The following is a 21,156-nucleotide window of genomic DNA, read 5'->3' on the forward strand; positions in this document are numbered from 1 at the left end:
ATGGCCACAATATGGATAACGATCAGTTAAATTACATGGGTAATAATCCTCGATCTCAAAACAATCCATATAGTAACACTTACAATGCAGGTTGGAAGAACCATCCAAATTTCTCGTGGGGCGGTCAAGGAAATCAAAGACTACAACATCCTCCAGGTTTTCAACAGCCACCCTTTCAACAGGAAAAGAAATCGAACCTTGAAGAGATGCTCACAAAGTTTATCTCAGTGTCAGAAACCTATTTTCAGAACACCGAAACAACACTTAAAAATCAACAAGCATCAATCTAAGGGCTCGAAACTCAAATAGGCCAGCTTTCTAAACTAATCTCCGAACGACCACAAGGTAGCTTGCCAAGTAATACTGAACCCAACCCAAGGGAACAACTCAACTCAATTAATATTCAAGATGATGAAGGAGTCGTTCAGCCTGAGCCAGAACCGAGGTAAGAAACTGTGGTAAGCAAAGGGCAAGGTGAGGTAGGTCATAATAAAAACAAATTAGTGAATGTCGAATATAAACCTCGTGTGCCATACCCCAACGTGACAAGAAAGACCGCTCAGATGAACAATTTGGTAAATTCCCTAAACTCTTAAAAAAAATACATATTAACTTATCGTTTATTGAAGCTATATCGCAGATACAAAACACAATGAAATTTATAAATGGGCTTTTAACAAATAAGCGAAAGTTGGACGAGGCGTCGTATGTGGAGCTAAACGTAGTTTGCTTAGCTATTCTCCAAAGTAAACTACCCAACAAACTAAAAGATCCAGGGAGTTTTACGATTCCTTACTTAATTGGTAGTTTAGATGTTAATAATGTATTAGCTGATTTAGGGACTAGTATTAACCTTATGCCATACAAAATGTTCAAACAATTAGGTCTCGTGAAACCCAAACAGACTAGGATGAGCATTCAATTAGCAGACAAAACTATAAGATTTCCTAGGGGTATTATTGAAGATGTGCTAGTTAAAATAGATAAATTTATATTTTTCGTTACTTCATTGTTTTTGACATAGAAGAAGATAGCAACACTCCTTTGATCTTAGGAAGACCCTTTTTAGCAACTGCTAAAACGATTATTAATGTTGGCACAGGTGAACTCACACTCCGTGTGGGAGAAGAAATAATTACTCTTGAAGTTCGCAATTCTGGCAACACATCGGAAATTGAAGGTGATCATTTAACCCATTCTACTAAAACTGACAATATGGTACAACCTACTTTGCAGGAAATTGGTTTGAAGGAAGCACACGAGTCATTCTCAAGCAATAGTAGAGGACCTGTTCATGAAGATCGAAGGTTACAAATCGAGGAGCTAGATGAATGGCGGACGCATAAACCGAGAACACACAATAAACTAAAACTATGCCAGAATGAGCTCAATACCTTTCCAAATCAACTTAAGGTTGGATATAAGGTCTTATTAGATGCTGTAGATCCTCACATTGTCACTACCACACCGAATGAAGAAATCCCTCTTACGGTACTTGGCATTTTCCCATTCGGTATAGTCGAAGTGAGTTGTCCCAAGTTTGGCACTTTTAAGGTAAACAACACCCGTCTAAAACCTTATTTTGATGAGAATGATAGCAGGAATGAGGAGTATAAACTCCTCAAACCACCATGATCATTCAATGGAGAGGTAAGTAGAGCTTAGACTATAAATAATCGCTTCATGGGAGGCAACCCGAGCACTAACTATATTAACTTCTTTAAAATTTAGTCTTCAACACCTAACTTACTAACGGAGCTGTTGAATACAGGTTTTCCATAGAGACACGGCCAAGCACACGGGTATGCTTATGGCCGTGTGAAAACAGGGCAACGATTTTCCCAAACACGGGCTACGATAAAATGCCATGGCTGTGTGACATGGCCTTGGTCGAACCTGCCAAAACAACACGGGTGTACGACATGCCCGTGTGGAAGAACCGTGGGTGAACCTGTTACAACAGCACGAGCGTGTGACACACACGTGTCTAGCACCTATGGTCAAACCTGTTAGATTGACACGGGTGTGGGAGAAGTGAACAATGCCAGACACGGCCGTGTGACACGGCCGTGTGCACCCACACGTCCAAGGAACATGGGCGTGTACTACAAAATTCGCTAATCACACGGGCTGAAATTGGGGAACACAGGTGTGTTACCTAGCCGTGTGCCCCAAAATCTATAAATAGGCTACACTATTCATTGTTTTCTTCACCCAAAAACCCTGACCCTAGCCGCTGCAAGTCCACACGCCCTTCCTGCCACACCCGTACGCCGCTTCCAACTTCATTCCTAACGCTTATTCTTCCATTTTTTAGCGTACCATGTCATCCTCACGTGGTAAAAAGGTTACTGTCCCTGCTTCAAAGAAAAGGAAGGGAGCGTCATCTTCCTCAGGTCCTACCGTGGAAGTTCGTCACCCTTTCTTGAGGTTCCCCATCGGCCCCAAGAAGAACTATTCCAAATACTCCAGGCCTGACCTTTAATTGCGGGTCACTGCATCGACTGGGCTGCTATAGAACAAGCTTAATTGGCTAATGCGATTCGGGCCTTCCTAACCACTGACCCTTGGGAGCTTTTCTTTGGGATCATCGAGCCGATGTATCTCACGCTTTCGATGGAATAATGCTCCATATTTCATCTTCAGACCGTGATGACGAACTATGATGATCCTAGCATGATGCAATTTTGCCTAGGCGGATTAATCTGCTAGCTCAGTGTACCAGAATTCGGTACTGCACTGGGTTTATATAAGGAGGAATTCAAGGAGGAGAATGACTTACATGCTCTCAACCGCCACATCTATCATTCTCATTCACGATGCTAGGACGCACTAGTACCAGGTGGGGCCACCTACAATCCTAACTGCTCCAAGGCATCGGCTCTTCCTCCTTCTCTAAGGTACCTACACGCCATTTTGGCTCACACGATTATAGGACGGCGAGAGAGCACAGATGTCGTCAACACTCACGATACCTACTTTTTATGGTGTATGTCACACGGGCACGTCATCGACCTAGCCTATTTCATCGCCCTCACGATTCAGCATCAGACGGAGCGGCATAAGAAGGGGGTTATCTCCATTGGCCCCTATGTTACTCGGTTGGCTCGACACTTTGAGCTCCTTAGCACCATAGCCCAAGAATCATCCTTAACCCTCATTGGGCAGATGTCTCCACAAGGCATCTCGAGCATGCTTAGCATGAGGATGATCGAAAAGCGCCGAGAAACCTACCCTCCACAATATTGTCTCGCCCAATCTACCAAGAAGGAGGCCTACAAGGACATTCCTGGTGATGTCCCTCCACAGCACGAGAACCCACCGACTCAGCCACCACCACCCTCTAGTCCAGTTCATGCGACGGCTTCATATGCTGACATCTCTAAGCGCCTCACTCGATTCGAGTAGCAGTGTTTTCAACGATTTGACAACATTGATGCTACTCTTGTAACACCCCTTACCCGTATCCGAGGCTGGGCTAAGGTACGAGGCGTTACCAGACAAACATACAAACATTAAACTAAAATACGAGCCATAAAATTTTATTCATATTTCAAAGCGTTCATTCTCTTACACATAGTCCCTTATTTGAGTCTACGGAGCCCAAAACATACTTTAGAAAGGGTTTGGGACTAAACCGAGAACTTACGAAAATCTTGGAAATTTCATGCTTTAAGGCTCCACACGCCTGTCCCAAAGTCGTGTTCCATACACTGAGACACATGGTCGTGTCTCTGCTATGTGGAATATACCTAGGCTATTTTCCAAGCTTTGGTCAACCTTGATCTCTTACACACTTATACAAAATCAAAAGCATATAACATGGTATTCATTTAATGATTAAACATCCTCAATTAAACCACAAACATAGCATTTGTATGTCATCATACATGTGTCTCTCATACTCATTTTACCTTGTTTATTATAGTACCACTTATACATTTATACCAAGATTATCATCTTACCAAATATCTTCACTTAATCATCAAGCATTCATATTTAAAGCTAGATCATATCTTTATAAAATACCACGATTCAGATCATGAGAATAACATGTTTGCTCGAAACATTTCAATTCAATTCCATACCCAACAAGCATTACATTGAGACTAGTCATATATATATATATATACATGTCATGATACATAACATTCTCTTTTGTTTTCTTATAAACACATATCATTTATTTCATTATATCAATATTTCATATACCATAGTTTCCATGTATTCCACATATATTTATTTTCCTCCTCCTCCTCTCCATTCCACATCCTTAATGTATATAGCATTCTTGTAAGTATGATTTCACAATTTACTAATAAATGTTCACATCAAACTGTCCACACGAGTCATAGTCACTTAATTATTTATAATTCAAGCTACAGAGCTCCAAATTAAGATCTGTAAATTTCCTCTGAAACTAGACTCATATATCTTTCCACCATAAAATTTTCATAATTTTTGGTTTAGTCAATTAGTACATTTTATTCATTAAAAATTTCCCTATTTCACTTTCTGATAGTTCTGACCTCTCTTCACTAAAAAATAATTATCTCACAATACAGAATTCGAATAATGTTCTTGTTAATTTATCTTGAAAATAGACTCATTATGGATTTTAAAAATATAATTTTGAGACTCTAATTATTTTTCTCTAAATTTTTGTGATTTTCCAAAGTTAGAACAGGGGATCACATAATCATTTTGAATCAGTCTCATAGAAACATAAATATCTCAAAATATAGAACTCCTTTGCTTTGTATGTTTCTTTTATATGCAATTAGACTCATTAAGATTTAATCTGATATCTCATTCAGTCTCTGATTCAATTTATACTATTTTTGGTGATTTTTCAAAATCATGTCACTGCTACTGTCCAAAACAGTTTTATTGCTAATTCACTCTTTCACACTTTCTTTGTATTAACCTCATTTTAACATACATATCACAAATCATTTTCACCACATTTCATACATCACAAGTATAGGCCCATGATCACAAGGTCACCATAAAATCATCCTCATGTATAACTTACTTGTTTATAACCTTACCACATCCTGGTCACTTAATGAACACATCATTCACATAACCAAGTTCTGCACTTATTCATCACAAAACCCACAAAGCAATACATAGAGAGTCTCCGTTGAACACTTGGATCAATCCTCGATACTTGGTGGTTTCAGCACATAGCTCCACCCATCATATAGTTCGGCTCTCTTGTACACATGGTGAACACTTAGTACCACCCATGTGACCTAGCCAGCTTATCTCGTAGCTCTCTTGTCTACATGGTGTCCTTCACTTGGAACCACGCATGCGACCTAGCTACATATATCCCAGTAGCTCTCTTGTCTACATGGTGTACACATAGTATCACCCATGCGACCTAGCTACATCATAATGTCTTGTAGCTCTCTTGTACACATGATGTGCACTCAAGACTATACATGTGACCTAGCTACATACCATCTGTATCATCCAATCTTTACAAGGTTCAACCAGATTTCTCTCTTTCCCAATAATTTCACCAATCAAGTAATTATCCACAAACATATTTCCAATATTTTTATAAAATATCATAATACAAGTAATAGTGATGTATTACTTACATATAAACTTACATCTCATTTAATATCAACGCAATAACATTAAATTACACATTATCTTATTAAAAATCATATGAACTTACAATTTCCCTAATATCCATAATCATAGAAATCACATTTATGTATGATAATTCAATGCACTTCATGTACCATAGACATATTTTTAAATCAATTCATAAACTTGGCACCATAATCATTTAATTTAACATAATTCAATTAATTCACTAAATTTAACTTTCAAATATAAATTACAAACATTATTGTTGTATTATTATCATACCAACTTACATATTATTATCATACCAACTTACATACTTTCAATACCTCGGAGATCATAGTAAATATATCAATTTTACATTGAAACATGCATAAATTAATGCTTATTATACATATGAACTTACCTTGATATTAAAACGACCATTTTACCAACTTTCTCAATTTTTAATTTTTTCTCTCATTCTAGGTTCAAATCTCGTTTTCTGGGATCTAAAACATCATATTTTACTTATTTAATTAATGTACTATTCAAAACAGTCCTTAACTCAAACTTTTGAAAAATTACAATTTTGCCCCTAAACTTTTGCATATTTACACTTTTGCTCCTAGGCTCGGGAATTAAAATTCATCCCTTATTCTTATGTTTTATGACATGATGATCACTTTTCCCTTCTATGGAAACATCAAATTCTCACTCTAACATATACTTATGACTATTAGGTATTTTTACCGATTAAGCCCTTTTGCTCGTTTTCACTTAAAACCGAGTAGCACAAGTTGTCTAACATAACTTAAAACCTCATATTGTATCATAAAACACCAGAATACACAAATTTTACCTATGGGTATTTTTCCAAATATGAACCCTAGGTTGAATTATTGCTAGCATAAGCTAAATCAAGTTACCGGGAGTCCAAAAACGTAAAGAACTTGAAAATCCTAGCCATGGAGTCTCCCTTGGTATACACGTCCATGGTGAAGAAGATGAGCAAAATTGGCTTTTAATTTTGTATTTTAATTCATTTTACCCCTAAATGACCAAAATACCCTTACTACTAAACTTTCCAAAAATTTCATCCATGTCCAATTTTTGTCCATAACTTAGAAATTGGTAAAATTTCTATTTAAGACCTCCTAATTAATATTTCAAATCAATTTCATACTAGAAACTTCTAGAATGCAAGTTTTGCAACTTATTCAATTTAGTCCCTAACTTCGAATTAAGCACTTTATGCATAGAATTTCTTCACGAAATTTTCACACAATCATGCAATCATATCATAGACCTCAAAATAATCATAAAATAATTATTTATATCTCAGATTTTGTGGTCCCGAAACCTCTGTTCCAACTAGACCCAATTTTGGGGTATTACAACTCTACAGCAGATTTGTCAGCACCTTCACATCTCATCGCCAGACCCACCTCGCGAACCATCCAGCGATAAAGATGTTTAAAAACATTTATTTATTATTTTATGTTTTTAATTTTTATTAAAACTACTTTTTATTTTCATTAAGTTTTTAGAATTTTATTTTATTATTAATTTCGGTTATTTCATTAAGAGTAATTATTCTTACTAATATCCCCTAAAAAGTTCCTGATTTTATCACAGTTATATACAACTCCTAAGCTCATCACTGCATAGGAACTAAAAACTCCATCGGGAAAGGTTCTCCACGACTGCCATGTCCTGATCGACCATGACCATAGCTACCACTAAATATAATATTCTTTTGGCGCAGGACTTATGGACTAATGAACCTCTACCACCACCGGAGTATCCTCCTCCACTCTCGCACCGATTACTCTCCCAAACTCCAGTTCGAGGAATTCATCATACAGGAAGTTTCACTTCTCCCCCTATCTTTGTACATTGAGGTCAATGTACATCTTAAGTGTGGGGGGTATTTATTTCATTATCAGAAAAATCCCTGAATGATTGCCTTGTTCTCTTGAAAAGCTATCACATCATATTTAGGATAAATTTTGATTGATTTATGATTTTGATTGATATATCTTGAATTAAAACATAGGCATTTATGCATTGATTGTTTAAACCTTAAGACATTAGAGAATCAAGCATGATAAGTTGATTTTTAAGAATTTAAAATTTTAGGTTGTTTCCCCAAAGTTTAAGTATTAGTTTGAGTTGGAATTCACAAGTTTTAAACATCAAAAAGCCATAATTTTTTTGAGATTTTTGAGCCTTTTGAGCATTAATTAATTCTTTCATACTCACTTTTATTATTGGTTTGAGCGTGTCAGTATTGAACTGTTATTCTAGAGCTTGCTTGATTATGCATGTCAAGACCACACCATTTGATTTGATATGTCAAAAAGAGAAAGGCACTTAGGATTAACCCACTCATGCCATGAAAAGCCTACCTCCACGATTAACCCTTAGTAAACCCCGTTGAGCTAACAAGCCATTTCTTGTATTACCCTTAATATTAACCCTTAACCCATTATTGTTGAAATCCCTTAAATTAATTTGATCCCTAATTTTTTGTCGATATTGGAATTGAAATATTTGCTTGGCTAAGTTTTATTCTACTAAATATTTAACTTATTCTTAAAAAAAATGTGTATACATCTTAATAGTAGTAATCTTCTGAGCTAAAGAAGTTAAATTCCGTATTCTGACAAAAGCTCTGTTGTACGCAATTGATGACTAGCTATTTTGCTAGTTAGGCAAACTTTTCAAGTCAATCTCGATTCTAACCTTTTCTTTCAACTTGTGACCACACCCCCTAACCAAGCCTCATTACAACCCTCTAAAGACCTTTTGATTGATGTATCATCTCAAATTATAGTGGTGGAGATTTGATTTTCATGCAAGCCTATGGTAATGACTTTTCATTATTGACTATTGAGTGTTCCATTTATTGTCCTTAAACAACTCGAGTGATTTGAGTGAATCTTTAGTGAGGATGTAAAACTCTGTGACATTTTGAATACAAGGAAATTACCTAGACGAGGGGAGACACCTATGTTTTCAGAATAAAATGCCTAACTTGGAATGATTGAAACTGTGATGTTCTTTTAGTTTAATTCTCAATGTATGATTACCTATGGATTATTTTGAGATATTATCAATAGAAATTATAAATTGAGAAGAATTTATTTTGATTATGAGTTGATAATTTTGCTTGAGGACAAGCAAATGCTTAAGTGTGGGGGTATTTGATAAACCGTAATTTATACATATTTTTACCCCATGTTTAACGCATTTTATGGATGATTTCCCATTAGAATTGGTGAATTCGATGCTCCTAATGCTTTAATTTCATGTTTTATACTTAGGAGAGCATAAGAGAGCCAAAGGAACGAGAAACGGGCCAAAAATAGAGAAAAATGGGCCAAAGTATGAATTCAACATGGCCTGGACCTCCTCATACAGGCAGACCACACGGTCGTGTCAATTTGGTAGATTCGAAGCATGACTCACACGGGCGTGTCCCTGTCAAGCCCAAGTTAAGTCCAATTTGGAAAAGGCCAATTTTGAGGGCTTCTAGGCATTCTAAACCTTATAAATACACCCTAGAGAAAGAAAGTAAGGGAATACACAGGGAGGAAGGAAGAAATTACTCGAAGAAAGTCGATTGATCCATTTCAGAAGTCGGTTTCATCATCAAGACTGAAGATCACCCCTCAACTTCCCTTCAGGAGTTTTGGGTTTTCTTTATGTTTTGTATTTGTTATTCTTCTAAGATGTTTTCCTTTTTAGTTATGAACTAAATCCCCTAAATACCTAAGGGGAATGAAACCTAAGATGAATCTTGTTATTATTTTTTGAATTGTATGATAAATATTTAACTTGTTCTTAATTATGTGTTCTTAATTCTTGTTTTGATATCCCAGGATACTGATTCAAGATAAACTCTTATTCAGAGGAGGAATAGACCCTATCTAAGAGTACATTTTTCATAATTAAGCGGAGTTGATTGCGCACCTAGAGATAGGATGACAAGATTTTTCCGGATTAGGGTGAAACCTAATAAGGGGATCCATAAATCAAGTTAATGCAACCCTAGAGTATTAATTATAGAAAAGTCTCAATTGCTCAATCTAGGGATTAGACGTTATTAGTCTTGAATAGGGATAATAACATAACTTAGGGATCTCTACGGAACAAGTTAAATGAATAAATCGTCCGATTTGGAGCCAGAATAACAAGTACAGTCTAGGTGGATTTTTTCTTAAGTATTGTCTTAATTCAATCATTTTCCAAAAGTAATCCCCCAATTCCATTCTTTGTGAATTCTTAGATTAGTTAAATAGTTAGTTAAAACAAAACCACATTACTTTTAGGCTAGATAATAAAAAGACAGTCATTACTAGTACTTTTAGTTCCTTTGGGTTCGACAATCCAGTCTTGCTAAAACTATACTACTGTTCGATAGGTACACTTGCCTACATTGCGATAATAGTTAGTTTCAAGAACGATTAATTATAAATTTATAAAACTTATCACACAAAATTACGTGATCAGTATGTTAATAAGCATTATTATAATTGTGTTTTAAATGCGTTAATAATGAATAAATTATGTATACAACCTTGCGGATATAATCGACGAAGATTTGATATTGAGAAATCCTAGTTTAACCTTAGGAATACATTAGGATACGAATGACATGTCATTGGGGGTTATGTGATTGGGTGCTAGTCCATACATCGTACCGGTGGTTATGTTATTAGGCATGTGTTGCAGATTCTCGTCAGCTTGTATGAGCAGCACCATGTAGCTTCGTCATGACCGTCAGCTTGTGTGAGCAGACTTGTTATTAGCTCGAGAGTGAACATTATATGTGATATGAGATTAAGATAGCTTTGGCTATGTGTGTGGCACTTAGGGTGCGAGATTCTTAAGTATCCGATAATATTCAAATGGTTCAACGGGTATATCGAAGATATGATATGGTGAGAAATAGATGCATATCAGTATAGGTATGTACGGAAACTATATGAGCATTGAATCTATGGAAGTTGTGAGTTCATGGTTAATTTTGTGTTTGAATATAGGATAACATTATGATTAAATTTTTTGTAGTATAATATGTTCATATTACTTGAATGGTAAATGAATAGTGAGTTTTTCTTATTAATCCATACGAGCTTACTAAGCTTTATAGCTTACTTTTTTTACTTTTCCATGTTTTATAGTGATTATCGAAGCAAGCTCGGATTTGGAAATTGCTGGAGACCTCATCACACTATCAAGCTATCACTTTGGTACTTTTGAATCTATGTATTTTTGTTATATGGCATGTATAGGAGCTTTGGTCATTTTGGTTTATGGTTTGGTAATGAATTTAGCCATTTGAATTGACTTGTAATGTTAAGTGTTTGGTCTTACTGTAACACCCCGAACCCGAGACCATCGCCGGTGTCGGACGCGAGGGGTTAACGAGCTAAATCCTCTTAAAGCACCGACCAATTTGGCATTTCCAGACAGGCTGGAAAACTGCGTCACTGTCTCCTTAAAAATCATATCTCGAGTTTCAAAACTCGGAAACTGGTTCCGTAAATTTTCCCTGAATTTCGACTCATATATCCTTCCATGGATTTATTTCTAGAATTTTTGGTCAGGCCAATTGGTACAGTTTATTAGTTAAAGTCACCCATATTACAGGGATCGACTGCTCTGACCTTCGCGCATTACAAATTGAATATCTCTCTGTACAGGGCTTTAATACTGGTGCCATTTGTTTCTAATGAAACTAGACTCAAAATGGAATCTGCACATATAAGGCATGACTTCTAATTATTTCTGGATGATTTATAGTAAATTTTTAAAGTCGCGACAGGGGACCCAGAAACCGTTCTGGCCCTGTCTCGCAATAACTTTAATAACTCTTAACATGTAACTTCTATGACCGTTTCGTTTCTTCCATATGAAAGTAGACTCATCAAGGTTCAATTACATAACTTATTCACTATTTAATACCATTCCTACAAATTTTGGTGATTTTTCAAAACCACACCACTGCTGCTGCCAGCATCTGTTTTCAAGGTAACCTTTACTAATTTCATGATTTCCACGATTCAATTGGCCCTTTTGCATACATAGCACAAAGTGTGATCATGATTAACCATTCCAATGGCTAATCTTTTCAAAACAATTCCATACCCCATAATGATCATCATACAAACGATTATAGAATCATACTAAAACGATATATAAGCCATTTTAGCATGGCTATCCAAGCTTACACACAAAACCGAAAGGTACATGACTTCAACAATAGGGTAGTCCTATACATGCCATTTCAAAGTTCAACCAAAATTATACCAAAATGGAGGCTTTGATAGTGTAGATGACTTCGACTTTAATGATCCCGAATCCGATCGCTAACGAGCAAAATCTATAAAACAGAGAAACAAAGGAACGGAGTAAGCAATTTATGCTTAGTAAGTTTGAGCCATAATTTACACACAACCAAAGCATAGCATTCAAGTAGCTACACAATAATTCATATGCACAATTTCTCAATGACATGCTTACTTCACAATCCCAACTCTTATATTCATACACAAATAACGGCTTAGTTAAGGCCGATAACTCGTTTATCATTGGAGCAAATATTCATACGCACTTACTCCTAGTGTGCAAAGCACACACAACACATACCTTGTTGTTGGGAATTTCACAAGTGCATTAACTGAAAATTTTCCAGCAAGCTTATAATTTTCAAATCACATACCTTGAGTTTAACCGGGTATAGCTACTCGTTCAAACGCCTTCGGGACATAGCCCGTTATGGTAACCCGCACAAATGCCTTTGGGACTTAACCCGGATATCACAACTTCGCACAATTGCCTTCGGCTTAGCCCGATATCATAGCTCGCACCATTGCCTTGGGCTTAGCCCGATATCACAACTCGCACAATTGCCTTGGGCTTAGCCCGATATCACAATCGCAAATTCATACACATCTTTGTTTCAATTTCATAACAAACTTTTATGCACAATTTACTTAATCAAGAATATCATTTCGCTCAATGGCCACATACAAGGGCACAATTTCGATTGCTTATTACTTTGTTCAATCGAATCAAAATCTAAGTTTCGATACTCGAAAACTTACCTTGGAGATTATCTAGCGCTTCCAACGGCTATTCAATCACCTTTTCTTTTCCTTTATTGGAGCTAGTTCCCCTTCGCTCTTGAGCTTAATGTTAACAAATAAATTGATTTAATCGTTTTGAATATCAAAAAGGGAATCCAAGGTACTTAGCCCTTATAAGGCCGCACACACTTACATCCACATACTTAAGCTCAATAATTATAACATAGCATCAAGCACTCATATGGCCGATTATACTTAGTCATACTTGCACAAATCAACAATAAATTTCTAGATTTTCACACCATATAAGTACTAGGCCGAATATACATGCAAGTTTCACAAACATTCTTCAACCATTTCTTCTTTAAACAAACATATTTATCATTTACTTCATAACCAAATCATCATGTGCAAACACATATACACATATAGGTGCAAGGCAATTTCAAGGTGTTCATAACCATCCAAAACACAAATTTTAACTAACATGCAAGAAACATAAACCATGCTCATGAGCATGCCATGGCCGAATACCTCACACACCATACTCCTTTTAAATTTTTGGTCATGGTTAAACAAAGGACTCAATGCCCTACTCAAGAATACTAAAAAGAAATTTCAAGAGTAGTCAATCCATCATTGCATGCATCATCATCAAGCTTCACATTTAGCATGCAATGGCTTTATCACAATATCAACTTTGACCAAATACCAATTCCATGGCATAACAAGGATTTGAACCATGGCTAACATGAACATCAAGTTGGCAACTAAAACATGCATGAATCTCATGACACAACCTCATACATACCTTAATCTTGATGCAAGTTTAGCCAAATCTCCTTCTAGATCTCTTCTAAACAAAGAAAATGAAGCAAAATCTCTTCTTCCTCTTAGTATTTTCGGCCAAAAGGAGAGAACAAGGATGAACAAAATTTTTTGTTTTCTTTCTTAGTTACACTGCAAATGGGGAATGCTACACTCTCACACATATTTTTTTTTGTTTCTCTTCCCACATCTAATTATTAATCATTTCTTTCATGCTCCATTAACAAAACATGTTTCAACTTGTTTTCTTTGCCCATAAACCATGTCATGGCCGGCCACCACCTATAAAGGGGAATTTGACATGCAAGTCCATTGTTTTGCATGCATGCTTTAATTAGTCATCACACATTTCCTATCGTACTTTCAAAATTCACTCTGAGTCCTTTCTAGTGGAATTCACCTTTATAACACTAAATCAATCATCAAAATGTCACACATGAGCACACACATATTATAGGCATCAAAATAAATTTTTAAATTATTTTTATGCCTCGGTTTTGTGGTCCCGAAACCACATTCCGACTAGGGTCAATTTTAGGTCACACAACTCTCCCCACTTAAGAAATTTTCGTCCCGAAAATCTTACCGTAAATAGGGTTGGGTATCGCTCTTTCATAGAGTTCTCGGTTTCCCAAGTAGCTTCTTCTATCCGTGTTTGAGCCATAACACTTTCACTAGCGGAACCCGCTTGTTTCGCAACTCTTTCACTTCACGTGATAGGATACGAATCGGTTCTTCCTCATAACTCATATTGGCTTGAATTTCAACCTCTGATGGACTAATCACGTGCGATGGATCAGATCTATAGCGTCGAAGCATCGAAACATGAAAGACATCGTGAATCTTTTCGAGTTCAGGGGGCAAAATCAAACGATATGCAACTAGACCGACTCGCTCGGATATCTCATATGGCCCAATGAACCTCGGGCTCAACTTGCCCTTACGGCCGAATCTGAGTATCTTTTTCCAAGGCGAAACCTTGAGAAACACTTTATCCCCCACCGATGCTCGATGTCTTTACGTTTCAGATCCGCGTACGACTTCTGACGGTCGGAGGCTATCTTCAGACTTTCACGGATTACTTTCACTTTCTGTTCAGCATCTCTAATCAAATCCACCCCAAAAATTTTGCTTTCACCGAGCTCAGTCCAAAACAATGGTGTACGGCATTTACGACCGTACAAAGCCTCGTAGGGTGCCATCTTAATACTTGATTGAAAGTTTGTTGTTGTGTTTAATTCAATCAAAGGCAAATACCGTTCCCATGAACCATCGAACTCGAGGATGCAACATCTCAACATATCCTCAAGTATCTGAATTATCCGCTCGGATTGACCATCGGTTTGGGGGTGAAAGGCGGTCTTGAAATGCAACTTGGTACCCAAAGCTTCTTGCAACTTTTTCCAAAATCGCGAGGTAAATCTCGGATCTCTATCCGACACAATGGAAATAGGCACCCGTGTAATCTCACAATCGAGAAACGTCTAGTTCGGCTAGTTTGTCCATTGAAAAATCCGTGACGTCACACGGGACAAAGTGAGTGACTTAGTCAATCTATCTACCACGACCCAAACCGCATCCTTCTTACTCGCTGACAATGGCAGTCCGGATACAAAGTCCATTGTGACTCGATCCCATTTCCACTCGGGTATCGTGATCGGCTGAAGTAATCCTGAAGGTACTTGATGTTCCGCTTTCACTTGTTGACATATTAAACATCTCGAAACAAAGTCAGAGATGTCTCGTTTCATACCATGCCACCAAAACCAACGTTTCAAATCATTGTACAACTTCGTACTCCCCGGGTGGATCGCCATTCGGCTACAATGGGCTTCGTTCAGTATTATCGAAATAAGTTCCGAATTCTTTGGAACACACAGACAACTCCTGAACCTCAAACAATCGTCATCATCGATCTGAAACTCCGATTCCTTGTTCGGAACACACTCGGCCCGTTTTGCAACCAACTCATTGTCGACCTTCTGAGCTTCACAAATTTGATGTATCAACAATGGTTTGGCTTTCAATTCAGCTACTAACACGTTGTCGGATCGAACGGACAAGTGCACATTCATCGCTCGTAAAGCGAATAATGATTTACGACTCAAGGCATCCGCAACCACATTCGCCTTTCCCGGGTGATAGTCAATGACCAGCTCATAATCCTTTAACAGCTCGAGCCAACGTCTTTGTCGCAGATTTAAGTCTCTTTGAGTCATCAAATATTTGAGACTTTTGTGATCCGAATACACATGGCACTTCTCACCAAATAAGTAATGTCGCCAAATCTTTAAGGCGAATACGATGGCAGCCAATTCGAGATCATGGGTCGGATAATTTTTCTCATGTGGCTTTAATTGCCTCGACGCATAGGCCACAACTCGACCTTCTTGCATCAATACACAACCTAACCCATGTAGGGAGGCGTCACTATAGATGACAAACTCTTTGCCAGATTCGGGTTGCACTAGAATTGGGGCTTTAGTCAAATAAGTTTTCAGTTGATTGAAACTTTTCTGACATTTCTCCGACCATTCGAACCTTACGTCCTTTTGGAGTAGCTTCATCATTGGCGTGGCTATTGTTGAGAAACCTTTTAGAAATCGTGGGTAATAACCGGCCAGCCCCAAAAAGCTCCGAACCTCGGTAATATTTCTCGGAGGCTTCCAGTTAAGTATGGCTGAAATTTTGTTCGGTCGACTCGAATGCCCGATGCAGATATCACATGCCCCAAGAAGCTAACCTCTCTTAACCGAACTCACACTTCTGAACTTAGCATATAATTGCTTATCCCGTAGAATTTGCAGACTAACCTCGTGTGTTCAGATGTTCGGTCTCATTTCTTGAATAGACCAAGATGTCATCAATGAACACGACTACGAACCGATCCAAATATGGTGCGAAGATCCGATTCATCAAATCCATAAATACCGCAGGGCATTAGTAAGCCCAAACGGCATCACTAGGAACTCGTAGTGACCATATCTCGTTCTGAAGGCAGTCTTGGGTACGTCCGAATCTCGAATTTGCAACTGATAATAGCCCGATCTCAAATCTATTTTTGAGAACACTGAGGCTCCCTTCAGTTGATCGAACAAATCGTCGATACGTGGTAACGGATATTTTTTCTTTATCGTCGCTTTATTAAGCTGACGATAGTCGATGCACAGCCTCATGGTTCCATCCTTCTTTTTCACAAACAACACTGGCGCACCCCAAGGTGAAAAACTCGGACGAGCAAAACCTCTATCCACCAATTCTTGCAACTAAGCTTTCAACTCCTTTAATTACTGTTGGTGCCATACGATGGAGCTATCGAAATTGGAGTGGTACCGGTACCAATTCGATGCCAAACTCTATTTCCGAACAGTGGTAAACCCGGCAATTCTTCGTGGAAAACATCCGGTATTCACAAACCACGCGCACAGATTCGGGTTTCTTTTCGACTCCTTGTCATCGAGCACATACGCAAGGTACGCCGCACCCTTTTCTTACATATTTCGGGCCAACATTGCTGAAATTACACCGGCAACCCTTTAAGTCCGTAGACTCAACCCGAATTATCTCGTTATTCGCACCTCGGATCGATAGTCTTGCTTTTGCAATTTACAACCGCATCGTGCATGGTCAACCAATCCAAACCAAGAATAACGTTGAATTAGTCGAACGGCAAAAGCATCAAGTCCGCCGGAAAATAAGAACCTCGAAATACTAGGGACTTTTCTTACACACTTTGTTGACAAGCACGTAATGACCCAAGGGTTTGACACCGAATTACAAACTCGAGAGACTCAATAGGCAAAGTCTTCTTGGATGCTAAGGTTTCGCATATATAAGAATGAGTAGAACCGGGGTCAATCAAAGCAATCACATTAGTATCGAAAAGAGTGAAAGTACCGGTAATGACATCTGGTGAGGCAAGATCCTCGGCGTCTTGCGTATGGCATAAGTCCTAGCAGAGCACGAGCCTCGGTCTTGTTGTAGCATCTCTCGACCCTCTCGACCGCCACTAGCATTGCCCGTATTTGGATGGCCTACTTGACGCAAGGTAGCACCGGGTTTCCACTCGACTTACATTTTGTTCAAGCAACCTCGGGCAATCCTTGATAAAGTGGTCGGCCGATCCACACTTATAGCAGAGCGATCACGGAACCTCAGACTCCCGAATGCCATTTGCCACAATGTCGACACTCCATTCGGTTTCGACGATCATTCCCAACACCGGAGACCGAAGTGCCTCAGATACCCATTGTGGGTCGATCACGATCTCGTCTAAAAAGGCTGAAGCGCCTCTAGACCGGCTCACATCTTCTCGAAATCTCTTGATGCTGTTGAAGAGACTTTCCGAGGACCTTTTCAAATTCTCCGGTTCCCACATCAACTTTTGATTCTCCTTTCTAAGCTCTTGACTTTACAAGCTCGCTCAACAAGTACTACGAACTCTCGTATTTTGAGAATGCCAACAAACATCCTTATATCATCATTCAGCCCATCCTCGGCGTTTACACATAATAGCTTCGGACGAAACACATTCCCGGCGTATCTCTGAGTCTAACAAATTTTCGCCGTAGTCGATAACGGACATAGAGCCTTGCTTAAGATCAAGAAATTCCTTTCGTTTTGGTCGATGAATCTCGATGATATACTTCTTTGAACTCGGTTTGGAAAAACTCCCAAGTTACTTGCTCCTAGGCACAACCGAAGTCGAGTACTCCACCAATAGTAGGCGGAATCGCGTAGCAAGGAGATAGTACACTTTAAGCACTCATCGGTGTACAAGATAGCTCATCGAGCACCGGATAGTGTTGTCCAACCAAAATTCAGCTTGCTCGGCATCGTCGTCATCCGTAGCTTTAAATTCAGTGGCCCCATGTTTTGAATCCTGTCGATGGGGCTTACTTGACCTTATTTGGTCGATTCATCGGAGGTATTGTAGGTGCGAGGTTGCGTTTGTCGGGAATGGAGGTTGTGGAACAGTAGTGTTAGTTCGAATGTATTGGTTAAACCAATCATTCATCACACTATAAAAGGCTTGCCTAGCCTCATCATTCGGATTGCTGGCCATAGGTTGAGAGTCCGCCGGCGCTGTCCCTTGCGCGAGCAAGCGCCACACTCTCCACATCATCAGCTATTGCTCGGTTGGGATCGGGATCCATTGCTATAAACAAACACAAAGTCAAATTGTCGAAATCACCACACTATCAATTCATCATTTAATGGCATGTATAGCTAGACCCCAAACATATCACGGTAGTCCTAGAATCGACTAAACCGTAGCTCGATACCAATAAAATTGTAACACCCGAACCCGAGACCATCGCCAGTTAATCGGACGCGAGGGGTTAACGAGCTAAATCCTCTTAAAGCACCGACCAATTTGGCATTTCCAGACAGGCTGGAAAACTGCGTCACTGTCGCCTTAAAAATCATATCTCGAGTTTCAAAACTCGGAAACTGGTTTCGTAAATTTTCCCTGAATTTAGACTCATATATCCTTCCATGGATTTATTTCTAGAATTTTTGGTCTGGCCAATTGGTACATTTTATTAGTTAAAGTCACCCATATTACAGGGATCGACTGCTCTGACCTTCGCATGTTACAAATTGAATATCTCTCTGTACAGGGCTTTAATACTGGTGCCGTTTGTTTCTAATGAAACTAGACTCAAAATGGAATCTGCAGAAATAAGGCATGAATTCTAATTCTTTCTAGATGATTTATAGTAAATTTTTAAAGTCGCGACAGGGGACCCAGAAACCGTTCTGGCCCTGTCTCGCAATAACTTTAATAACTCTTAACATGTAACTTCTATGACCGTTTCGTTTCTTCCATATGAAAGTAGACTCATCAAGGTTCAATTACATAACTTATTCACTATTTAATACCATTCCTACAAATTTTGGTGATTTTTCAAAACCACACCACTGCTGCTGCCAGCATCTGTTTTCAAGGTAACCTTTACTAATTTCATGATTTCCACGATTCAATTGGCCCTTTTTGCATACATAGCACAAAGTGTGATCATGATTAACCATTCCAATGGCTAATCTTTTCAAAACAATTCCATACCCCATAATGATCATCATACAAAAGATTATAGAATCATACTAAAACGATATAAGCCATTTTCGCATGGCTATCCAAGCTTACACACAAACCGAAAGGTACATGACTTCAACAATAGGGTAGTCCTATACATGCCATTTCAAAGTTCAACCAAAATTATACCAAAATGGAGGCTTTGATAGTGTAGATGACTTCGACTTTAATGATCCCGAATCCGATCGCTAACGAGCAAAATCTATAAAACAGAGAAACAAAGGAACGGAGTAAGCAATTTATGCTTAGTAAGTTTGAGCCATAATTACACACAACCAAAGCATAGCATTCAAGTAGCTACACAATAATTCATATGCACAATTTCTCAATGACATGCTTACTTCACAATCCCAACTCTTATATTCATACACAAATAACGGCTTAGTTAAGGCCGATAACTCGTTTATCATTGGAGCAAATATTCATACGACTTACTCCTAGTGTGCAAAGCACACACAACACATACCTTGTTGTTGGGAATTTCACAAGTGCATTAACTGAAAATTTTCCAGCAAGCTTATAATTTTCAAATCACATACCTTGAGTTTAACCGGATATAGCTACTCGTTCAAACGCCTTGGGACATAGCCGGTTATGGTAACCCGCACAAATGCCTTCGGGACTTAACCCGGATATCACAACTCGCACAATTGCCTTGGGCTTAGCCCGATATCATAGCTCGCACCATTGCCTTGGGCTTAGCCCGATATCACAACTTCGCACAATTGCCTTGGGCTTAGCCCGATATCACAATTCACAAATTCATACACATCTTTGTTTCAATTTCATAACAAACTTTTATGCACAATTTACTTAATCAAGAATATCATTTCGGCTCAATGGCCACATACAAGGGCACAATTTCGATTGCTTATTACTTTGTTCAATCGAATCAAAATCTAAGTTTCGATACTCGAAAACTTACCTTGGAGATTATGGAGCGCTTCCAACGGCTATTCAATCACCTTTTCTTTTCCTTTATTGGAGCTAGTTCCCCTTCGCTCTTGAGCTTAATGTTAACAAATAAATTGATTTAATCGTTTTGAATATCAAAGGGAATCCAAGGTACTTAGCCCTTATAAGGCCGCATACACTTACATCCACATACTTAAGCTCAATAATTATAACATAGCATCAAGCACTCATATGGCCGATTATACTTAGTCATACTTGCACAAATCAACAATAAATTTGAGATTTTCACACCATATAAGTACTAGGCCGAATATACATGGAAGTTTCACAAACATTCTTCAACCATTTCTTCTTTAAACAAACATATTTATCATTTACTTCATAACCAAATCATCATGTGCAAACACATATACACATATAGGTGCAAGGCGAATTTCAAGGTGTTCATAACCATCCAAAACACAAATTTTAACTAACATGCAAGAAACATAAACCATGCTCATGAGCATGCCATGGCTGAATACCTCACACACCATACTCCTTTTAAATTTTTGGTCATGGTTAAACAAAGGACTCAATGCCCTACTCAAGAATACTAAAAGAAATTTCAAGAGTAGTCAATCCATCATT

Source organism: Gossypium arboreum, chromosome 8 (genome assembly GCF_025698485.1).
Source record: "Gossypium arboreum isolate Shixiya-1 chromosome 8, ASM2569848v2, whole genome shotgun sequence".
Classification (NCBI taxonomy): Eukaryota; Viridiplantae; Streptophyta; class Magnoliopsida; order Malvales; family Malvaceae; genus Gossypium; species Gossypium arboreum.